At 38.8% G+C, this 22,338-nt stretch overlaps 1 long non-coding RNA gene across 2 annotated transcripts in view; it reads left to right on the top strand.

The window, feature by feature from the left end:
- Positions 1-16,880, top strand: part of LOC117358976 — a 32,864-nt gene extending 15,984 nt beyond the window's left edge. The window contains exons 2-6 of one of the 2 annotated variants that reach the window (XR_004539132.1): positions 6,141-6,191; positions 6,691-6,804; positions 9,274-9,384; positions 10,927-11,001; positions 16,744-16,880. This is a non-coding gene — a long non-coding RNA (uncharacterized LOC117358976). The remainder of the gene's footprint in view (positions 1-6,140; positions 6,192-6,690; positions 6,805-9,273; positions 9,385-10,926; positions 11,002-16,743) is intronic. The other variant, XR_004539133.1, reaches the window with a different exon arrangement.
- The last annotated feature ends 5,458 nt before the right edge of the window (positions 16,881-22,338 follow it).

Below are 22,338 nucleotides of genomic sequence, written 5' to 3' on the forward strand. Positions count from 1 at the left end.
CCTATGTCCTTAGTGCCCTCAGTTCCCCTTCCTATGACCTTAGTGCCCCAAGTGCCTACTTCCTATGTCCCACTCACTGCCTTCCAGACTTTGTCCTACCCCCACCCCCTGAAGCCAGCCTGCCTGCTCCCTCCCATCTCCCTGTGCAGTAGAACCCTTGAGCAGCATCTTTCCATTTCTACCCCCATCCCCCATACAGTAGAACCCGGCATTTTTCTATCCTTCCCTCCCTCCCATCCCCCTGTGCTGTAGAACTGTTGAGCAGCATGTTTCCATCTCCCCCTCCCCGCCACTACAGCCGCCGTGCAGCAGACCCCACTGGCCCTCCCATCTGATCCTCCCACTGCGAAATGACCTACAAACCTCCCGGATCCAGAGCATCCGCAGCACTCTAAACACACTGCTTTGCGGCCTTCTACTGCCCGTGATTTCCTCTGCTGTGTCTCTGCCTCGATGTCATCAGGGACGCGGCAGAGGAAATCAGGGCAGTAGAAGGCCACAAAGCAGCGTGTTTAGAGTACTGCGGACACTGCTGGAGTCGGGAGGTTTGTGGTCATCTCGCAGTGGGAGGGTCAACGGGGGTTTGGGTGCGCCGAGGAGGGGTGCGCCGGGGGGGTGACGATGACGAACTATCTTACATTGAGTGCTGCCTTACAGTGAGTGAGGGGGGAGTCGAAGCGTGCATGCATACTCCTGCCAGCCACAGACCTACGGATCATGGATCAGGGATCACGTAGGTAAGAGTGCATATGTGCGCTTAGCGTTTTATTATAGTAGATTAAACTCAAGCACAGTACAATTACGGCATATAGTTAACATGAATCTGTTCAAAACTATGAACAATATAAGCCTGAGCAAAAGTATAATGAATGAACCACCCAAGGTCATGATGCACAATGAAAGTGTTCTAATGAACCAGGTCAGGTCTCTGGATGTGCAGCACTCTTTTCCAAGACCTAAGTAACAATTACCTGGAATGTTCTTTCAGTAATACATAAATTACACTACACTTAAAGTCATATTTATATCTTCTCACTGTTTCCAAATTTATTTTCCAAGGAAAGATAATTTTTTAAAGTTTGAGACTACAAAATAATGCACACTGCTATCTTCTGGCCTGACCTATATGTGACGAAAACTCTATTGGCTCCTTTTACTAAGCTGTGTTAGGGCATTAACACGCAGAATAGCATGCGCTACAATGCCGCACGTGCTAGACGCTAACGCCAGCATTGAGCTCGTGTTAGTTCTAGCCATGTAGCACGGGGTTAGCACGCGCTAATCTCCTGCGTGTGCTAAAAACGCTAGCGCACCTTAGTAAAAGGAGCCCTATATGCTGTAGGTAGTCTTATAAAGGATTTCAATTGGAAATCCTAGTGGTAGTTGCACAAGACTACTGCTGTGATGCCATTTTGAGGATGATGCCGGACTAAGCAGGAGCGACTGAGCATTGCTCCTGCCCTAAGAGCTGCTGGACCATCAATATTTCACATGGTAGACCCTTTAGGGGGCGTGAGGGATGGGTAGGACTCTGGAGCCAATGGGACAACTAAGCCTTTGTGGAATCCTGATTTGCTGAGCTGGGGTCTTCGGGCTGCGGCTTTGTAAGTCGCAGTATGATATTTACATAGTAACAAAATGCTAAACACATCTCATTGATCTGCAACATGTGGGAATTTAAATCCCTAATGCATTTTGATCGTGGTATAGTGACATTGGCAGAATATAAGACATCCTGCTCAGTTTTGGAGACTAAAGATTCAATGAGAGATCTGTGAAGATCAAATTAAAATAGTTTAGGATAGAAGTGAAAAGGGCATGGAACAGAATGGAGGTGAAAAAATATTTCTAATGTTAAACATAAGAAACAACAAGGTCTATATGAAGGCCGTGGCAGTAAATGGCTTGTAAGCTACTCATAGTTGTACACAAAGTCTTTGCTCTTATACAGCAGCTCCAATTATAAGTCACAGGTGCCATTTGGAATTTGGAACCGGAATGGGAAGGAGGACATGGGGATCACTCCTGCCCTGACACCATTACACCCCCATGGGATTTGCTAGGTAGGTCTGGAGAGTCCACAGGGTGGAGTGGGGTTGGGAAACAAGGAAAGCCATCAGGGGGCTTAGTCTTGAGGAACTGTAATAGGAGAGTATTACAGTGATACTGCCTGCTACTAGAGAACAGATAATGAGGAATGTTAAAGTGTGTAATAGAATATATTTGGTTAGCATTCTAAATTTATTGTTTATTTACTTACATTCCCCTGTGAACGGATCTAATTTCTAGCTACTGAACAATACTGGCCAACAATGAAAAAAGGTAATAATTATAAAAAATAAAAGTTAAGTTATTAAACAGCAGCAAGCAGCCAAAGATAAAAGAGTGGGCCTGATATTCAGTCCCACTTGCAGTCAGTGGCAAATCAGGAAATGTAATGCCAAGTCATATCCAGCAACCGACATTGAATTTCTATTTGTTTGGGGGTTTTATGGTGGGTTTTTGTTGTTTGTTGTTTTTTTTTGGGGGGGTTGTCATTTTTGACATAGCCAGTTCAGCTGATATTCATCACCTGACTGACTAATTTATAGCAATCAAAGGTAGACGTGCTATGTATGTAAGTCTATCTGGTGGCTTCTACCTTTATATTTAGCTGGTCAGCCAATGAATGTTGACACTAACTAGCTATTGGCATTTGATATTGATTCCTTTCTGATCACATTCATTAATTTGAGATGTTCACAGGCAACTGACCTACTATTTAATTTAATTTTATATATGGATGGACTTGAATGTATCTTAGATATGACTTATGAGAATAGGATTTTTCTTTACATTATGAAGTTCTTTTTAGTTTTTATTTATGTCATTTTAATGTAATCTGCTGAGAACTTATGTAAGGTTTGGTGGAATATCAAATTTTAATAAGCATAAACATAAACTAACTGGCTATGTCATGCAATATAGTCATTGACTGGGCTAGCTGCAAAGCACTAATATTTAACAGCCATCTTGCACTAAATAGTAGCACTTATCCGGTTAAGTGCTATTTGACCAGCCAAGAGCCATCCCAGCCGGTCAAATAGTATTGAATATTGGGAGGAATATAATTAGAATATAAGACTCATGCAGTAAACATGCAGGATGTTCAGAAAAATACAATAAATCTGTTATTGAATGAACTGTTATCTTCAGGTGTAGCACAGTTTTCCCTATAGGCCTTAAATTGTGCCTCCAAAATTACCCACTAGCAATAACAGAGCTGTATACAATCTGTCAGTGAAGAGAAATTTTCCATTCCCTTTCAGAGAGGCTGCAGGTACGAAATACTCAGACTGGCAGAGGAACTCTGAAAGGATCCCATAATGTAGAGCCAGGATTTGAGTTGCAACTACACTGGATGCCTTCTTAGCTCAGACCTATCCAGTGAATCAGATAGCCTGGTGATCATCAGAGATGCTTCCTTTATACCCCTTAGGCAGAGGCCTTATCTCTGGTGATAAGCTGACTACTTCACTTTGTTTTGAACATCCTGACTTGAGTCACTCCAAAAATATCCATTTTACATCATCCATGTTGCAGTTTAGGTAACTCATGCTCTGAAATCATACAGTATTACCTCATCTTCTTGAGGAACTCGGAGGGCTCTGGCTCCATAATTGCCGAGCGATATCTGTCCCTTGGTAGATGTTCTAGGCAAGAGGTTTCTGATACAATACTAGAAAATTCTTGCTAAGAAGCAAATTCAAGCTAAAGTTCACTCTACTTTAAGGCACTTATGTACAATTGATTGCAGAAGGTTTTTAAGCTCTGTATTGCAGTTATATAGACAGAGATCTAACCCTTACAGGTCCATTATGGGCTTCTGGAGAAAGGATGCCATCATGGGAGAAGGTTGACAAAAGGGGAGCTTTGAGAGAAGGCCAAATATTTCCATCTAGCCCCATTAAGAAGTGGCCTAGGATCATCAGACCAGGGCTTTCCAGCCCAATGTTGCTGGGATGGAAAAATATCACACACACAAGGACACACAGTATGTTCCTGTCATCATGTGTAAGTGCACATGTGGGGTAATTTTCTAAGAATGTAACTGGCCTTAAACTAGTACCGAAAAGCATGAGCTAAACCCAAATATGCAGGAAAATACTTTTATAAAATTCCTTCCAGATCTGGTTTAGTAAATAGGTCCCTAATCTGGAAAATGATTTGATCTAAAAAAAAAATGACAAGATCATTTATACATTAAACATCCACCAATTCATAGCAAATCATGAAAATAAGAAAGTATGTTAAGTATCTACCTTACCTGTGAGACTGAAAATTGTTAGAGAATTATCATAATTATGTAGGTAATGCTAAGCTCCTAATTGATTTTAAGGGCTCCACCAATGCACACGTAATGCCTATTTGGCAGAGGGAGGCAGTGCTATCTATATATATAAAATCGGAGGTATGTATGTGTGTATGTATGTATGTGCCGCGATCACGCAAAAACGGCTTGACCGATTTGAACGAAACTTGGTATGCTGATCCCTCACTACCTGGGGTGATATGTTCTGGGGGTCTCGCGGCCCACCTGCACACGTGGGCGGAGCTACAAACAGAAATTCACATTTCACCCATTCATGTCAATGGAAAAAAATGTAAAAAGCTGCCATTCTCACAGTAATTCAAAAACGGCTTGACCGATGTGAACGAACCTTGGTATGCAGATCCCTCACTACCTGGGGTGATATGTTCTGGGGGTCTCGCGGCCCACCAGCACACGTGGGCGGAGCTACAAACAGAAAATCAGATTTCACCCATTCATGTCAATGGAAAAAATGTAAAAAGCTGCCATTCTCACAGTAATTCCAACTACCTGGGGTGATATGTTCTGGGGGTCTCGCGGCCCACCTGCACACGTGGGCGGAGCTACAAACAGAACATCAGATTTCACCCATTCATGTCAATGGAAAGGATGTAAAAAGCTGCCATTCTCACAGTAAATCAAAAACGGCTTGACCGATTTGAACAAAACTTGGTATGCAGATCCCTCACTACCTGGGGTGATATGTTCTGGGGGTCTCGCAGCCCACCTGCACACGTGGGCGGAGCTACAAACAGAAAATCAGATTTCACCCATTCATGTCAATGGAAAAAATGTAAACAGCTGCCATTCTCACAGTAAATCAAAAACGGCTTGACCAATTTGAACGAATCTTGGTATGCAGATCCCTCACTACCTGGGGTGATATGTTCTGGGGGTCTCTTCACCCAAGAATTTATATGTTCTTGCTCCTGGAGGTGAAACTAAAAATGTTGTTTATAATCAAGTTTTGTGTTTGTTGTATTGTATTCATTTTGTCAAATATTTCACATTATAATTTGAATATTGTACTTTTTATAAAGCTGTAAAAAAATAATTTCATTCACCACTATAAAGTATCTTTATTTGAATCCATTTACAGTGTTATTGCTATAATTAAATACCCGTGCAACGCCGGGTCATCAGCTAGTTTGTGTATATAAATGGCAAATTCATACAGACCACATAAGTACTCTTCTTCTTTCGCACTGCTGTAAACAGATAGAAAAGACCATGTCGGCCAAGGGTGGTAGTGGTAGTAGCCAGTGCAATCAGCAGACAACACACCAACAAGATCAAGGCAACAACTCATGCCAAAACAAAAGTCATGACTATGATCGTAAGTTGAATTTCATTATGATGCAGTGATTGCTAGTTTCCTTCTTGCCTTTCCAAGGGTATTTTAGTTCCCTTAAGATATAATATTTCATTTTTAAAGAAATTCTTACTGATTTGGGTACTCCAAGGACCCCGTGAGAGAGTGGCATACTTCCATGTGGGAGAGTTAGATTTGGTTTGCAAGTCCAGGCTCAGCCTGTTTAGATTCAAGGTGAATTTACTATATAGCAGGCTCCAGAAGCAACTGTGGTCTGTAGCTTGTGTCAAAGAATTGGTATTTAAGACTGCTTGCCTGCAGGGGCCATCGTGAAAAATGCAGCAAAATATCAAGTTAAAGCAAGTAAAGGCTCATTAAATGCTGAAGCAGATAATAGCAAAGTCTTAGATAAGTCCATATTTATTCTGTATTATCTGTATTAGATAAGTCTATATTTATTCTATTCTGTATTATTAGAAACATCATCAACTGGCAAAGACTGTGCCTGTGGAGGTCAAATCTCTGGATGTAAGTTTTATTTCAAAATAACTTTGTCTTTAGATACTGTATAAAACATACTGTGTGATCTTTGGAGAAGTTAGCCTTCATGAATGGTGTAAAGGTATTAATGCAAGAAACAGTTATTCTACTATTGACAACCCAGTAGTGTTACAGCACACTGAAGTAGGAGACCATAGTTCAGTTCTTGATCCTAGTTTCAGGACCTCTGGGCAGCCTGAAATTGGAATACTAAAGTGTTCAGAAATCCTGGAAAGAAAGAAATGTCACTTATCTCTCAAACATTGAAACCTACCTGTCCAGATTCAGGGAGCATGCACATTTGACACTCGATAGAATGGTGGCTTCTGATTGAGCATTGTTGTTATGATGGGTTTGTAAACTGGATTAAGTTAGAAATAAAAAAGGGAGGGTGGGGGCCAAGTTCCAGGAAGTTATGAATGATCATGACAATTTTAAGCAGAAAATGTCAAACCTTTACAGAATCACACTTCTAATTGTGTTCTAGAAACATCTTCAACTGGCCAGGGCAGTGGCTGTGGTGGAAACCAGTGGAGTCAGAGCTCACACACCTCTCAGGTTGGAATGAACTCCTGCCAACAAAAAGGCCAAACCTCTAGTCGTAAGTTTTAATACATTTAAATATTTTTTTTTCCTTAAATCTAACAATAATTGTGTGATCTTTAAAGATATGGAAACATAGAAACATGATGGCAGATAAGGCCAAAATGGTCCATCCAGTCTGCCATCCACAGCATCCACTATCTCCTCCTCTCCCTAAGACATTCCACTTGCTTGACCCACACTTTCTTGAAATCAGACACTGTTTCTCTTTACCACTTCTACCGGGAGACTATTCCATACCCCTACCACCCTTTCTATAAATATGTATTTCCTTAGATTACTCCTGAGCCTTTCACCTCTTAACTTCATCTTTAGCTCTCTCATTCTGGAGCTTTCTTTCAAATGAAAGAGACTCACCTCATGCACATTTATGCCACATAAGTATTTAAATGTCTCTATCATATCTCCCCTCTCCTGCCTTTCCTCCAAAGTATACATATTGCGATCTTTAAATCTGTCCCCATACGCCTTATGACGAAGACCACCAAATATTTTAGTAGCCTTCCTCTGGTTTTATATTTGCATTCTCTGTTCTTTGGAGAAGCTTGCTTTCTTGAAAAGTGAAAATATTTTAATATAAGGAATGCTTTATTTCATATACTGTATATTTGGCTATTTATTTAAAATTTTTATATCCAACTTGATCTGCGATTCTAAGCAATGTAGATTAAAATATTCAAAATAAAAGCATCTGTTACTATAAAAAAAATCAATAAACATAAATATAAATACTGTTGTCAAGATATATATGAGCGGGTGCTGAAAAATTCTCAGCCCAACCAACCAACTTCCTAGGGCTCCTTTTACTAAGCTGCAATAGCGTTTTTAGCGCACACAGAATTTTAGCACGCGCTAAACCCGCGCTACGTGGCTAGAACTAACGCCAGCTCAATGCTGGCATTAAGGACTAGCACGTGTGGCAATTCAGCGCGTACTAAAACCGCTATCACAGCTTAGTAAAAGGAGCCCTAAATTCTGAGTGCTACTTTGCTACTGTAGCTGAAAAAAGTGTTATTCCATTAAGTGCCAATTTGCAGAAACAACGTTTTGTTTTTTGACATTGTTTCAGCTCATCGATTGAACCAAATCCATGTCTTTCTCTTCTTGGTTGGGCTGAGAACATTTCAGCTCCTCCTCATAGAAATATTCAATCTAAACAGTACCAAAAGCTTGTTAAAAAAAAGTAAATAAGCCTTTAAATGATTTTAGAAACTGTAAGAGATTTAGAAATTTAAATTACTAGTAAAGGCTTCCAAAATTTTAAACCTACAATAAAGAAAACAACAGTTCAATATTCATCCAAAACATACAGAATATAAAGAAAGAATATAAAGCAGATTTAGTTGACTTATCCACCAGGAAGCCAGAAACAAAACCACTGGAGTATTATTATCAATGATCTTAAAAATCAACATCAGAAATTTGTATCAAATTTGATAGGGAGCCAATGTAGCTTCACCAATACCAACCGATGGTATAATTTAGTTTCACTTATGATGAAAGTTTCTTAGTTTATTTTTAGTGATATATGTCATGATCTAGGGATGACCCTATAGCTCAATATTATGGCAGTATAGTCCTGTCTTAACCCTAGGGCTCCTTTTACAAAGTGCGCGCACTAGCTGAAAAATTATCACGTGCGCTAGTTGAAAAATTCTCGCCTGCTTAAAAGGAGGTGGTAGTGGCTAGTGCGCGCGGCAATTTAGCACACGCTATTCTGCGCATTAAGGCCCTAACGCACCTTTGTATAAGGAGTCCTTAGTTTCAGCTGCTCTAGGCAGCCTTCTCACAGTTTTTTTTTTTATATAATTCTTTATTCATTTTATAACTTACATCAAGTACATCAACATTGGTATTAACATTTTAACATAGATATATCACTTGAAATTCTACAATGAATCTTATCAAATTAAATTTATCCACTTCCCTCCCATCCTTTTATATTTCATAAAAACATTTTCTAATAATAAATAACCCCTTCCCCCCCGCCCAATTTCCATTTGTACTAATCAGGGAAGAAAAATATGTACTCATTCTTTACAATAATCTGATAATGGCCTCCACACATCCTGAAATTTATTAAAGTTCCCTTTTTGAATGGCTAATGTTCTTTCCATTTTATAAATATGGCATACTGAATTCCACCAAAAACTAAAGTTCAATCTATCCCAACTTTTCCAATTAAGTGTTATTTGTTGTATGGCAACTCCTGTCAAAATGAGCAATAATTTATTATTTGTAGAGTACAACCTATCACTCAAACACTGTTCAGATTCATGGTGCATGCACATGATCAGACTTCAGAGAGAATTATGATGTGTGTCTTTTGATCAAGCATTGCACTTATGATAGGTTTGTTAAAATGGATCGTTGTTAATGTGAGGTGAGTGAAGGGGGCAAATTCCAGGAAGTTCTGAATGCTAGTGACATTACAGAAACATACTTTTATTCTATTCTGTATCTTTAGAAACAACTTCAACTAGTCAGGGCACTGGCTGTGGAAACCAGTTGAGCCAGAGCTCCCAGAGCTCTCAGGTTTCAGTCAACTCCTGTCAACAGAGAAATGAAGCCTCTGGTCGTAAGTTTTAATTCATTACAATACCTTATAAATTATTTCACAATTATTGTGCAATTTTTTTTTTTTTTTAGAGAGATGTCTGTGTTCATAGAATTTCTCTATCTCTGCTCTTTGGAGAAGATTGTGGTACAGTGGTTAGAGTTACAGCCTCAGCACCCTGAAATTGTGGGTTCAAACCCCTCACTGTTCTGTGTGACCCTGGGCAAGTCACTTAAACTTCCCATGCCCCAGGCACATTAAATAGACTGTGAGCCCACTCGGGCACATAGAGAAAATGCTTGAAGTACCTGTATGTAAACTGCTTTGAATGAGATTAAGTAACTACAAAAAGGCTGTATACTGTACAAGTGCCTATCTTTTCATAAATAGTATAAAGGGGGTGCGTGAAAGTTCTCAGCCCAACCAATCAACTTCCTAAATTCTGAACATTATTATGCCACCGTAGCTGAAAATAGTGCTATCTTATTTCATTAAGTGCCAATTTGCAGAAACAAAATTCTATGTTTTGACATTGTTTCAGATCATTGATTGAACCATATCCGTGTCATTCTCCTCTTGGCTGGGCTAAGAACTTTTCAGCACCCCCTTCGTAAAAATGCCTTGATGAAAGGAATTAATAATATAATTTAATTTCACGTCAGATGAAATATTGGTAGTTTCTCTCTAGAGATGTATGTCTAGGTTTGGACCACTAATGCAGTGGTATGTTAACACAGTTTTATTTTGGAGGTCATTGTTCGGTTTTTAATCCTAGTTTAAGCTTCTCTAGCTTCCTGGAAATGGAATGCTGCAGAAGCAGAGTTTATAGTTCTAGGAAGGGAGACCAGCCTTTCATTTAAACACTGAAATTTGCATAAAATTGCATGCCCAACTTTGTGACTAGTGCACAAAGTTGCATGTATGAGTCATGTGATTTTGGGGTCTTTTTACTAAGGCGCGTTAACTGATTTAGTGTGCGCTAATCTTTAGCGCGTGCTAAATCGATTAGCGTGTGCTAAATAAGTTAGCACGCCTTAGTAGCTACAGAGCTGCTAATGACATTGATGACTAATTATTGGCTGAAATTAGTATTATTGGCATTAACTGGCAGAAATAAAAAGCTACACACATAATTGCCCTTTGCTGGCACTCTATAAATTGAGCATGTAAATTTCAGACCATGCAACTGAAGGAGGGAATAGACCTGGGAAGGGCATGAGTGGGTCAGGGGCATGTCTTGTGATATAGAATATCTGCATTTACATAGCTAACTGCCTGTAGTTAGGTGCTCAGCATTCCAGCACCTAACTTTAAATGATTTTTTGATAATTACCCCTATACTATCCAAAATCAGGTTACATGCATGTCAGACTACAGAGAAAATGGTTGTTTCTGACTTCTAAGAATTATAGTTATGGTGGATTTGTTAAACTGAATAAAATTTAAAATGGAAGGGTGGCGACAAAGCCCAACAAGCTGTGAATGTTCATGATATTTTTAAGCAGAAAATATCAAATCTTTACAGAATCACACATCTAATTCTCTTCTGTTCTGTATCTTAAGAAACATCTTCCACTGGCCAGAGCAGTTCCTGTGGAAACCAATAGAGTTAGAGCTCACAGAGTCAAATCTCTAGTCGTAAGTTTTAATTCATTATAATGTTGTTGTTTTTTCTTTAGGAAACTGTATAAAACTTCAGAGTGATTTTTAATGCAAGGAATTGACATTATAATTTCACTACAGATAAAAAGGTTTTATTTTTAGTGATGTGTGTCGTGACTTGGATGAGGTGGTTTTAATTTATTTTTAGTGATGTATGGCATGACTAGGAGTTGCCCCGGTGATTTATGAGGGGATGCATAAAAGTTCTCAGCCCAACCAATCAACTTCCTAAATTCTGAGTGTTATTTTACCATTGTAGCTGTTAAGAGCATTATCTTATATCACTAAGTGCCGATTTGCAAAAAAATAAATTCTGTTTCAAATCACTTATTGAACCATCTCCACGTCATTCTCTTCTTGGTTGGGCTGAGAACTTTTCAGCACCCCCTCGTAGTGGCAAGGTGGCACACTGCTATAGAGGAGAACATAATTCAGTTCTTAATCCAAGTTTCTGATGCCATTGACTAGGATGTGCCTTCATTTGAAATGACATGGAAATTTGCAAAGACATTTCTCATATTGTTCTATTCATTTTGAAATGAAAAAGACATGGGAAAAATGGCATTTTGGCGCTCTTCTTCTAAAGCAGGTTAGGCACTTAGGCCCGGATTCAACGGAGACAAAGATTTGCTCCTACACACAGCTGATTGGCTTTTTAAAGTCATCCTTTTGAATTACTCATCGTTTATTTAGATTTTGTTTGTTCTTTATAGAGGACACAAAACCAGAACAAAATCTAGCACAAATAAAAGCCCAACCCAAGGCAACAGCGATGGAGACAGACAAACTGGATGGCAAGAGTCACGTTAAAAACCTTTATCCCGGTAACTAATGGATGACATTAAAAAGACCTTAGGGGCCAAAATATGAATCGTCGGGTCTTTTTAATGTCATCCATTAGTTTGCCTGTCTCCTTTGCTGTTGCCATGTGTTGGCCTAAATTTAAGCACCATTACAGAATTTATTGGTGCCAATATTTTAGATACTATTTATAGAATCTAGTCCTAAGGGTGGAATTATCAATATAGGTTATCATTAAGACATGTTATTTTTCTACTAACGTGATATCTTAGAACAGATTTCCTTTTTCCAATGAGACTAGTTACTAATAACTGGATTAACAGTAAAGTAACACATCTTAATGGTAGCCCACATTGATAACTTCTCCCCTAAGTAGGGTTACCACCAGTAGTGTAGTAAGAGGGGGGTGAGGTGGAGGTGGACTGCCCCAGGCGCCATCCTTGCGGGGGTGCCGGTGCTTCTCTGAACCCCATGTTCCACATGAAATGTTTGCCGGCATGAGCAGTATCTTCCACTTGCTGCTCATGTCGGCCTTGGCTCCTTTCTGATGCCACTTCCTGGTCGATGCCAGAAGGGAGCAGAGGCCAGTGTGAGTTGCAGGTGGAAGCTGCTGCTCATACTGGCAAACATTTCAAGAGGTCTACTGGGGCAGGGGCCCTCAAGTGGTAGAGAAGAGTGGGGGGTGCATGGCGCAGCAATTTTGAGCGCCACCACCCCGGGTTACAACACCCTTGCTACAACACTGGTTACCATATGATTCCAGAGAAAGGAGGTCAGATTGAGACATCTGGGGTTTACTTCCATTGAAAGCAATAGCAAGCAATTGAAAGCAATGGAAGTAAAATCCAGATGTCTCAATCCATCCTCGTTTATCTGAAGCCACATGGTAACCTTATCTCTAAGTTGCAAAAGGAATAATAGCATAGGGACAAATACTTTTGTAGCAGGGATACACAGGGCTAGATGAACTAAAGTCAGTAGATAATACCGACTGGATTGCTGTTGGCTGATTCTCTGGCCGACTGTGGAACAGTGATTGATGCACTACCAAGTTTGCATGCAAATGATTTGCATGTAGGTTTTGCATGCATGCCCAACAGATCAATCGCTCAATGAGCGATTGACACATGCGCAGAGCCCTAACAGCAGTGATGGAAAGCAACCTCTTGTCACTGCTGTTAGGGCTTTTTTTTAATGGCATAGTTGAAACCATGACACCTCCCCCCCCCCCCATGACAGTGAAAATGGTAGGAGGGATGTCTACTCCTTCCTGCCTGGTCAAATACCCCCAAGCCATGGTCCACCCGGTCCTGGACCCCCCATGCCACTGACCCCCATCCCTAATCATCTCCTACCCTTCCCCCTTCCTCCTGAAAAAAATGCAGGAGGGGTGCCCACTCCCTCTGCCACCGGATGCTCCCCTGAAACATCCCCCCTCACTTCCCCCAACCCCCCCACCCTGTACCTTTGCTAGACGTTGGGAGCTGGAGGGAAGCACATCATTCTAGCTCCAAGCCCTGCCTGTGGAAAATGATGGGTCTTCTCCTCCCCGGTGCATCAAGTGATGCACGGGGAGAAGCCTAAGGCATCTGAGCCAATCATAGTAAAATGCACAAAAGGATCAGAGAGTCAGCCTGAACAGATTCAGAAACAGCAATCAGGGAAACAGTGTCATGATCTGATAATTTTACAGGAACATAAACAGAAGGGTTCTTGTACATATATCTATCTGGCAGGCTGTTCTATTAAAAACAGTAATGCAAGGAAATTAACATAGGGCATCTCCAAGTAACTGTGAATGAATGTCTATGTTATATTGAAGCAGAAAATATTATAATATCACAGAAGCACTCTTTTTACTCTGCTGCATGTTAGAATCAAGCTCATCTTCCAAGGGTGGCTATGATGGAGGACAGTGTGGTCAGACAGCCCAGTACTCACAGTGTGGAGCTAATAATTCATCCCAAAACAGAGGCCAAGATAATGATCTGAAGGTTTAATTCATAATAAACATTTATAATAGTTTTAGAAACAGAGTAAAACTACAGAGGTTCCTTGATTGGTTTAAATTTAAAACACCCTCAGTGATATGACATGAAGCGAAAAGTGTCAAGAAAAGTGTGCAATAACTTGTAAATTTCATGGCTCCACACCATTCTCTTCTTGGTTGGGCTGAGAACATTTCAGTGACCCCTCGTATAACTTTGCTTTTGGATTTAGCTATATTACTCCCATCATAATAAGGATCATTTTAAAAATATATTTTCAATTCTTTTTATTGACAACTCTTCTGAAATCAATCACATTACTATCCACATTACTCAGTAATCAATTACTGAGTAATTGATTACTTCTTTACTGAGTAATTGATTACACATTACTTCTGAAATCAATCACATTCCTATCCACATTGCAATAATATCCACATTACTCAGTAGACACATATAGCTACATTGAACATGTGAAAGTCAACAGTTTTTCTTGAAGACACCTTAGTTTAGAAATGGTAGCTCTTTTCTCCCCATCTTCCTCCCCACATGCTGATTAATGAGGATCCTCTTGTCCCTATACAATATAGTTAGGAAAATGTCTCCTTGTATGTTTCTATCGGTATCCTCTCTTCCTTTTTTAGTTCTTTTGCCCTCTGAAGTCCCTTTCTTTAACATCATGTCCTCTTCCTACACTGTGAATGTCCTTTTGTAACCCGTTCTGAGATGTTGGGAGGATGGGATAGAAATGTAAATAAATTTAAATCATTGGAACTTGTACTATATCTACCCAAAGTGGATGAATAATTTGGGAAGATTGGATGGGTTATTTTGTTTATTATTAGCAGCCATTGATTATGGGACTACATTGGCATTCATTATATGAAGGAACAATGATTGCTTTCCTGTGCTTTATCTCATGTACCTCCCTCCCCCACCTCTTACAAAGCTGTGCTAGCAGCTGCGATGCAGCAATGGCACCAAAACCCATTAATTCCCAATGAGCTTCGGCGAGAATATCATGGGCTGCCACGGCATAGACGTTGGAATGGGGGAGGCCACAGGGGCCATGGCCTCCTCAAAAATTGTCGATCAGAAGAGTCATTTATAGCTGTACTCCCACACCCACCTCTTGCCGGCCACTGTAATTTTAAATCTTTGGGTAAACACCATGCAGCATTGCTGCAGAATGAAGACTTATGAGGCAGACCTTCTCATTGACACTGTGTGGTGGCTGCCCAAAGCTTTAAAATCACAGTGACTGGGGAAGGTAAATGGAGGAGTCGGGAACTGGAGAGAGAGGTTGTGCTGCAGGATCCTGCTGGGCTAGAGTGGAACATTTGGGCCCCCTCCCCCAAACCAAAAAGTGTTCTGCTGCCTATGAGACATGGTAATTGATTTTGTAAATGAGGGCCATAATATTTTAGCCCTACAGTTTCTATATTTAGTTCAATCAAGTTTAATTTTCAGATAAATAATGTAATGTAATGTAATTTATTTCTTATATACCGCTAAATTCCGTTAGGATTCTAAGCGGTTTACAGAAAATAGACAATAGGGTGCATTAAAATTATAAGTAAGATAGGTACTTAGAAATTCCCTTACTGTCCCGAAGGCTCACAATCTAACTAAAGTACCTGGGAAAATGACAATTAGTAGAGTAATGAAGAAATAAAAATAGAGATAGATGAGAAAAATAAGAAAATAAACATTCCAATAAGACTACAATGATCTAAAGGACTTTGAAAGGTTGAAAAGAGGGGAGATAGGAAATAGAAGCAGAAGGGAGAACCGTTGAAACTATAGAATTCTGGGGAAATTTAAATGAAATTTAAATAATAAAATAAAAACAAAAACAAGTGGCAAAACAATGAATGAGATTTAAAATATATCATAAACTAAAAAGAAAGTGAAAAATAAAAAACAAAAACAGTCAAGACTGAAGTCCAGCTTGAAATGACTTCACTGCTTTGGCTGCCAAACTTCTCCAGATGTCATCCGATCCTTGTCAGCAAACCGGAAGCCCCAAATCCAGTGTCTCTGGTCATCAACTCGTCTAAAACATTCACACTCGCCTCCTGCATGCCAAATTCGCTGAATCTATCTCCTTTGTGGACAGGCACCGCCCGCGCCTCTCTGACCGTTTGCTGCGCCTCGATGATAACAACAACATATTAAATTTTTATTAGCTTCGAACCTCAAATAAATATTTGCAGAACACTAGAAATAAGACAGCAGAAAAAAGAGACTTGAAACAAGTCAGTGTAAAATGTGGAATGTTCCAAAGGAGTACTGTACACTGTTCAGAGGAGACCTTTATCTCTGCCTGTGGAAAATTCATTGTTATTAATGTACTCTCATGCTATTAACTCATTTTCAAAATGCATTGAGACTTGCTATAATTGCAGAGTATGGCACAGTGCTTAAAGCTATGCCTCAACACCCTAGGGTTATGAGTTCAATCACACGCTGCTCCTAGTGACCCTGGGCAAGTCACTTAATCCCCCCATTACCTCAGGTACATTTGACAGATTGTGAGCCTGCTGGGACAGACTGGGAAAAATGGTTGAGTACCTGAATAAATTCATGTAAACCATTCTGAGCTCCCCTGGGAGAATGGTATAGAAATTGAATAAATAAATATAACAGAACTAGAATAATGCATAGCTTTCTTTTCTTTTGTAAATGTGTTTGCTTTCTTCAACTTGCATGTAAAATTGTGCCAATGTCTCAGGCCCAGAAATGTTTTCATGTTAATGGAGGACATGCTAAATCACTGAATTGCATTAATGTGTTCATCTAAATAATTAAAAAAAAACAACAACAAATAATAATCATTATATAGAGAATGAAGTATTAGGATGTGTGCAGGGAGCCTGAGAAAGTGTGAATAACAATGATTCCACTAATTCTGCTGTTCTTCTTCCAGGTGGAGGTCAAAACACAGACCAGCAGAAACAATGCTCAGGTGGATCAAAGAAGTGAAAAGGCAACACTGAAACGCCACTTTCCACAAATCAGAATCAAGAATTGGAACCTCTATGTTTAAATTGATAATATTCCGATTTCAAAAGAGTGTTAACATTAATTTGAAACATTGTTTTGTCCTCAAAATTCATGCTGATTAAATACAAGCAATCTTAATTTGCATATCATATTTGTCTGCTGACCTTTTAATACCAAATAGAGGGCAAAGTGACTTTTAAAGAGAATATGAGCACAGTTTGTTATGAATATTATTGCTAGAGGACATTCAAATAGAGTGCATAGGCCAGAATCTTCCATGATGTTATGAGGAACTGACAAACCCCCTCCTTTGCTAACGCATAGTGTAGGTTTTAGCACTGGCATTGGTGGTAACTGCTCCAATACTCATAGGAATTCTATGAGCATTGTAGCAGTTATCGCCACTACTGCTGCTAAAAGTTGGTAATACCCCTCTTGATCCTTCTTGAAAGACCAGACTGGATTACTACAGAAGAGACCTCTAGTGCCATGGGGCTACAGAATGCATTCATGAACATTTTTTGCATTCTTATTAATATTGATGTCTGATCAAGATTCAATGAACCCCATTCACTGGCATGCACATGGACTGAGGTGCAAGGTGGACTATTGCAATCATGGGTTGTAATATTTGACTCATTTACTCTTCATGCAAATACATTTGCTCTTCATTCACATATATTATTAATCATTCAATTGCTAAAATGTAAAGCTCCATTTTACTTATGTCTGGGAAGTAGGGTTAATCACTGGGAAGTTGATCCTTTTCATTAAATGCTATTTTACAGCAACACAGAAACTGGAAGCAGATAAAGACCAATATGCACCAATTGTAATTGGTCCAGTATTTGTCCCATGCATTTTTTTTTTTTTTTAATTCAGATACCATCCTACTCTGTACCACCTCCATTAAGAATCTGTTCCATGCATTCACAACCTTTATCATTTAAAAAATAATAATAATATGATTTTTCCTGAGTCTACTCTTTTCGTCCTCATTCTTTGAGGCTTTGCTCTAGATCAAGGGTGTCCAACCTCAATCCTTGAGGGCCATAATCCAGTTGGGTTTTCAGGATTTCCCAAATGAATATGCATGAAGTCTATTTGCATGTACTTCTGCATTTTATGCAAATAGATCGCCTACATATTTACTTCCAGTTCACCATTGCATCCTTTTGAGTAAGAATGGAGGAATGGTAACCCTGTTGTTGCTGTCATATGATAAATTTAAAGGATTACAGATGCAGGAATATATAGAAACCTGATGCAGTTACAGCTCCTGATGACGCTGGTTTAGCAAAATGCAGTTCTGTGTCGGGCTGGCTGATAAAGCTATTAGTGTGATCAGCTGTGATTTAAAGATACAATATACTACTTCATTGGACACAGGAAGTACATCTTTGGTATACAGGAAGAACATTTCTGATATATATGGAATTGACTTTTTCATATTAAAAGGACAACTGTTCAAGGAATACCAGTAATACCAGGTTTTCCACTTTAATAATAAAATTTTTTTGCAGGTTTATATTTGGTGATCCACTTAAATATAATTGTATGTTGTATGATAAATTGAATTTATATAATAACATATTTATTAAATATATATATGCAAGCATAGCTTCTCTTATATATTTTGCAATATCTACATATTTACTGCAGACATTTTGAAAACCCAAGCTGGCAAGGGCCAAGGTTGGACATCACTATTCTAAAGCTTAATTTCAATCAAAAGGGACCCTCCTCTTATATATTGTCACCGGGCGTAGACAAGGCAGATGTCAAGCCTAGGGTAACCGGGTATATGTAATAGACTGAGCATAAAATTTGAGGTCGTTAGAAGATTGAGTAAAGCAGAGACAAAGGTTCCAATTTTATTCTGCTTCTTTTGGCAGGCACAACTTATTAGAGGCAAACAAAATATGCTTCAATCAGTATTCACAGTTATCTCTCTGCAAGCAATCACATTTCCCATAGCCCTTTAGCTACGGTCCATTTTTTTTAACTCCACTAGGCTTATTATTATCCAAAAAGGGTTTGTGTTCTGGATACTGGTAGGGGTTAGAGGTGGGAGGGGAGGGGGTTTAGATTAGGACCCTGGATGTGGGGGGAACTCTTAATTAATTATATATTCAAAAGGGAACCAGGAAAATATTTGATAGCATGGTATAATCATTTAAAATGGCTTTAAAACTATTTTCTTTGAATCTCAATGGACTTAACCATCCTATAAAAAGGAAAAAAAAAATCCTTAACTTTTTAAAGCAGCAGGAAGTGGACATATATTTTATTCAAGAAATGCATATATCTGCTAGTGACTCATCCAAGTTGGAAGGGGGTGGGTCAAACATAGTTTTTTTACTCCTGCAGTGGGAAAGAAGGCTGGGGGGGGGGGCTATCCTAATAAATAAAAAATGCTCAGCTGCATTTAGGGCTCCTTTTACGAAGATGCGTTAGGGCCTTAACATGCAGAATAGTGCACATTAAAATGCCACACACGCTAGCCGCTACCACCTCCTCTTGAGCAGTGCTATAGCACGTGCTAATCCGGTGCATGCACTAAAAATGCTAGTGCATCTTCGTAAAAGGAGCCCTTAGAGTTATATCAGCAGATCCCATGGGAAGGTGGATTCAGGTGCACAAGAGCTCAGGGAAAGATACTCTGATGCTTTTTAATACTTATGTCCCTAATTCAAATCAGGATGAATTTTTCAAAACTCTTCAACAGTTGATTCTGTCACTGGCTTCTAATTTAATAGTAGCTGGGGACCCATTGTTGAACAAACAACCCAGTAAGCTGATAAAATCAATAAGCTTGAATAATTTAGTACAGTCCTGTGGCATGAAAGATATATGGTGGATTCTTCATTTTAATGTTCTGGAATTTTCTTTCTGTTCCCATGTACGTAAATCATTTTCAAAAATAGATTACATTTTTGTTTCAGATCAATTAACTCAGCAGATTACAAAAGCCAGCATAGACCCAATTATTTTATCAGATCATGCTGGAGTTTGGATTGAATTTAAATTTGCTGAACAAGATTGTAGTAGACCTGTTTGGAGATTCAATAATACATTGCTTGCAGATTCAAACTTTCTTGAAGAATTTCAATTAAAAATGAATGAATATTTTCAAATCAATGCCTCAGAGGAAATCTCTTTAGAAACATGTGGGATGCTTTCAAAGGTACTATGAGAGGGAAAATCATTTCGTATTCGGCACACATTAGGAAACAACTTAAAATGGAATGTTCTAATTTGGAACTAAGGGCTCCTTTTACTAAGCTGTGAAAGTGGTTTTAACGCGCGCTAGACCTTAACACCAGCATTAAGCTGACGTTAGTTCTAGCTGCATAGCGCGAGTTTAGCGCGCGCTAAAATCCTGCGTGTGCTAAAAATGCTATTGTAGCTTAGTAAAAGGAGCCCTAAATACTATGGATTTGGAATACAATAGCCTGGAAATGAGAACAAATTACTTTACAGACCCTCTTAAAAGCTAAATATAAATACAATGAGATTTCCTCTCAATTGGCTAGGAAAGAATTGTTTTCTCAACAGGCTCTGTATTATGGAAACTCAAATAAAATGGGAAGATTATTGGTTAATTACCTCAAAACAAAAAAAAGAAAAGTAAAGATTGTGCCTATCACAGATGAGAAGGGTGAAACTCATTCTCAAATTGGAAATATTTTAAAACAATTTTTGAAATATTATAAGGTTTTATATTCTTCTGAGCTTTATTCAAATAAAGGACTTGAAGGTTTAGAGTTTTTAAAGTTAATCAAGGGACCAAAAATTCCCGAGCATATAAAATAAAATCTTGAGCTGCCTATATTACTGAAAGAACTTCAAGCAGCGTTGAAGTCCCTTAGAGTTGGATCTGCTCCAGGTGGTGATGGGCTCACTGTAGAGTTTTACAAATCATTCCAAATTACATTATTACCTCATCTTTTAAATTTATATCAGGCCCAACTAACTAAAAGTTGCATTACAGATACTATGGCAGAATCTTTAACTATTGTTTTACCAAAGCCAAATAAAGATCCCATGTTGGTTTCAAATTACAGGCCTATTTCTTTGATTAATGTTGATGGAAAACTTTTGGCTAAGTTATTGGTTTTACGCTTAGCTAAGGCTTTCGCTTATATTATCGGTATGCACCAAAGGGGTTTCGTTGTTCAAAGACATTCTTCAAACAACATCAGATTAGCTTTTCACATGTTGAATTTAACAAAAATATTCTATAATTGGCTCGCTATTTTAATCCTCGGGGAGAGTGTTAGGCCTTGCGGGAATAAAAACCTATTCCAAATGCTGTAAATAAACGGACATTAGTATGAGCTCTCAGAATGTAAACGTGGGATTTATGAGCTCAGGTAGCAACTCATAGGTGACCTTCACCAGACATAAGTCTAAATGAGCGCTGCCTCATACATCATTTAGTCCTAAATGTGCAAACCGTGCAAGTTAAATACTAATAAGATCAAGGTCAAACAATCGCTCCGGGGAGAAAAAATGTTTAAATTACATTCTATAGACTTCCTGGAATCTACCCTATCTATTCTCTATAACTGTTGCCAATCTAAAGTGCAAGTGCTAAGAATATAAACTAATTCAGTTGATTAAAAATACACAATAATATGGAAAGAATCAGTTATAGAGAATAGATAGGGTAGATTTCAGGGAGTCAATAGAACATAATTTAAACATTTTTTCTCCCTGGAGCGATTGTTTGACCTTGATCTTATTAGTATTTAACTTGCAGTGTTTGCACTTTAAGGACTAAATGATGTTTTAGGCAGCGCTCATTTAGACTTATGTCTGGTACAGGTCACCTATGAGTTGCTACCTGTGCTCATAAATCCCATGTTTACATTCTGAGAACTCATACTGATGTCCGTTTATTTACAACATTTGAAATAGGTTTTTATTCCCACAAGGCCTAATACTATCCCTGAGGATTAAAATAGCGAGCCAATTATAGATTATTTTTATATTGGACTTATTGGCAACTTCTGAGTCCGTAGAGTTATATATTCTTTGTGCTGAATTTAACAAAAGCCATGGAAGATCTGGCCTTCTCTGTATCTTTGAATGCAGAGAAGGCCTTTGATCATGTGGAATGGACCTTTATGTATCAAGCAATGGATTGGTTTAGTATAGGATCTGGATTTATTCAAATGATTCAAATCTTGTATAGTTCACCTTCTGCCAAATTATATATTAATAATACTTTTTCAGAACATTTTCGTCTGGAGAAGGGAGTTAGACAAGGATGTCCACTATCCCCTTTGCTCTGGAACCCTTGCTATTGGTTATTCAATAGGCAAAGGAAATTCAGGGTATTCCCTATGCAAGTCGGGAATATAAAGTCTCTGCTTATGCAGATGATATTTTGCTTCATCTGAAAAATCCTGAATCTACCTTCCTGCATTTACTAGATTTGATTGACCAATTCGGAAAATTTTCTGGATATAAAATAAATTGGAGGTTCTTCCGCTAAATATACACTGTCCAA

The sequence above is a fragment of the Geotrypetes seraphini genome, chromosome 4 (assembly GCF_902459505.1).
Source record: "Geotrypetes seraphini chromosome 4, aGeoSer1.1, whole genome shotgun sequence".
Lineage (NCBI taxonomy): Eukaryota > Metazoa > Chordata > Amphibia > Gymnophiona > Dermophiidae > Geotrypetes > Geotrypetes seraphini.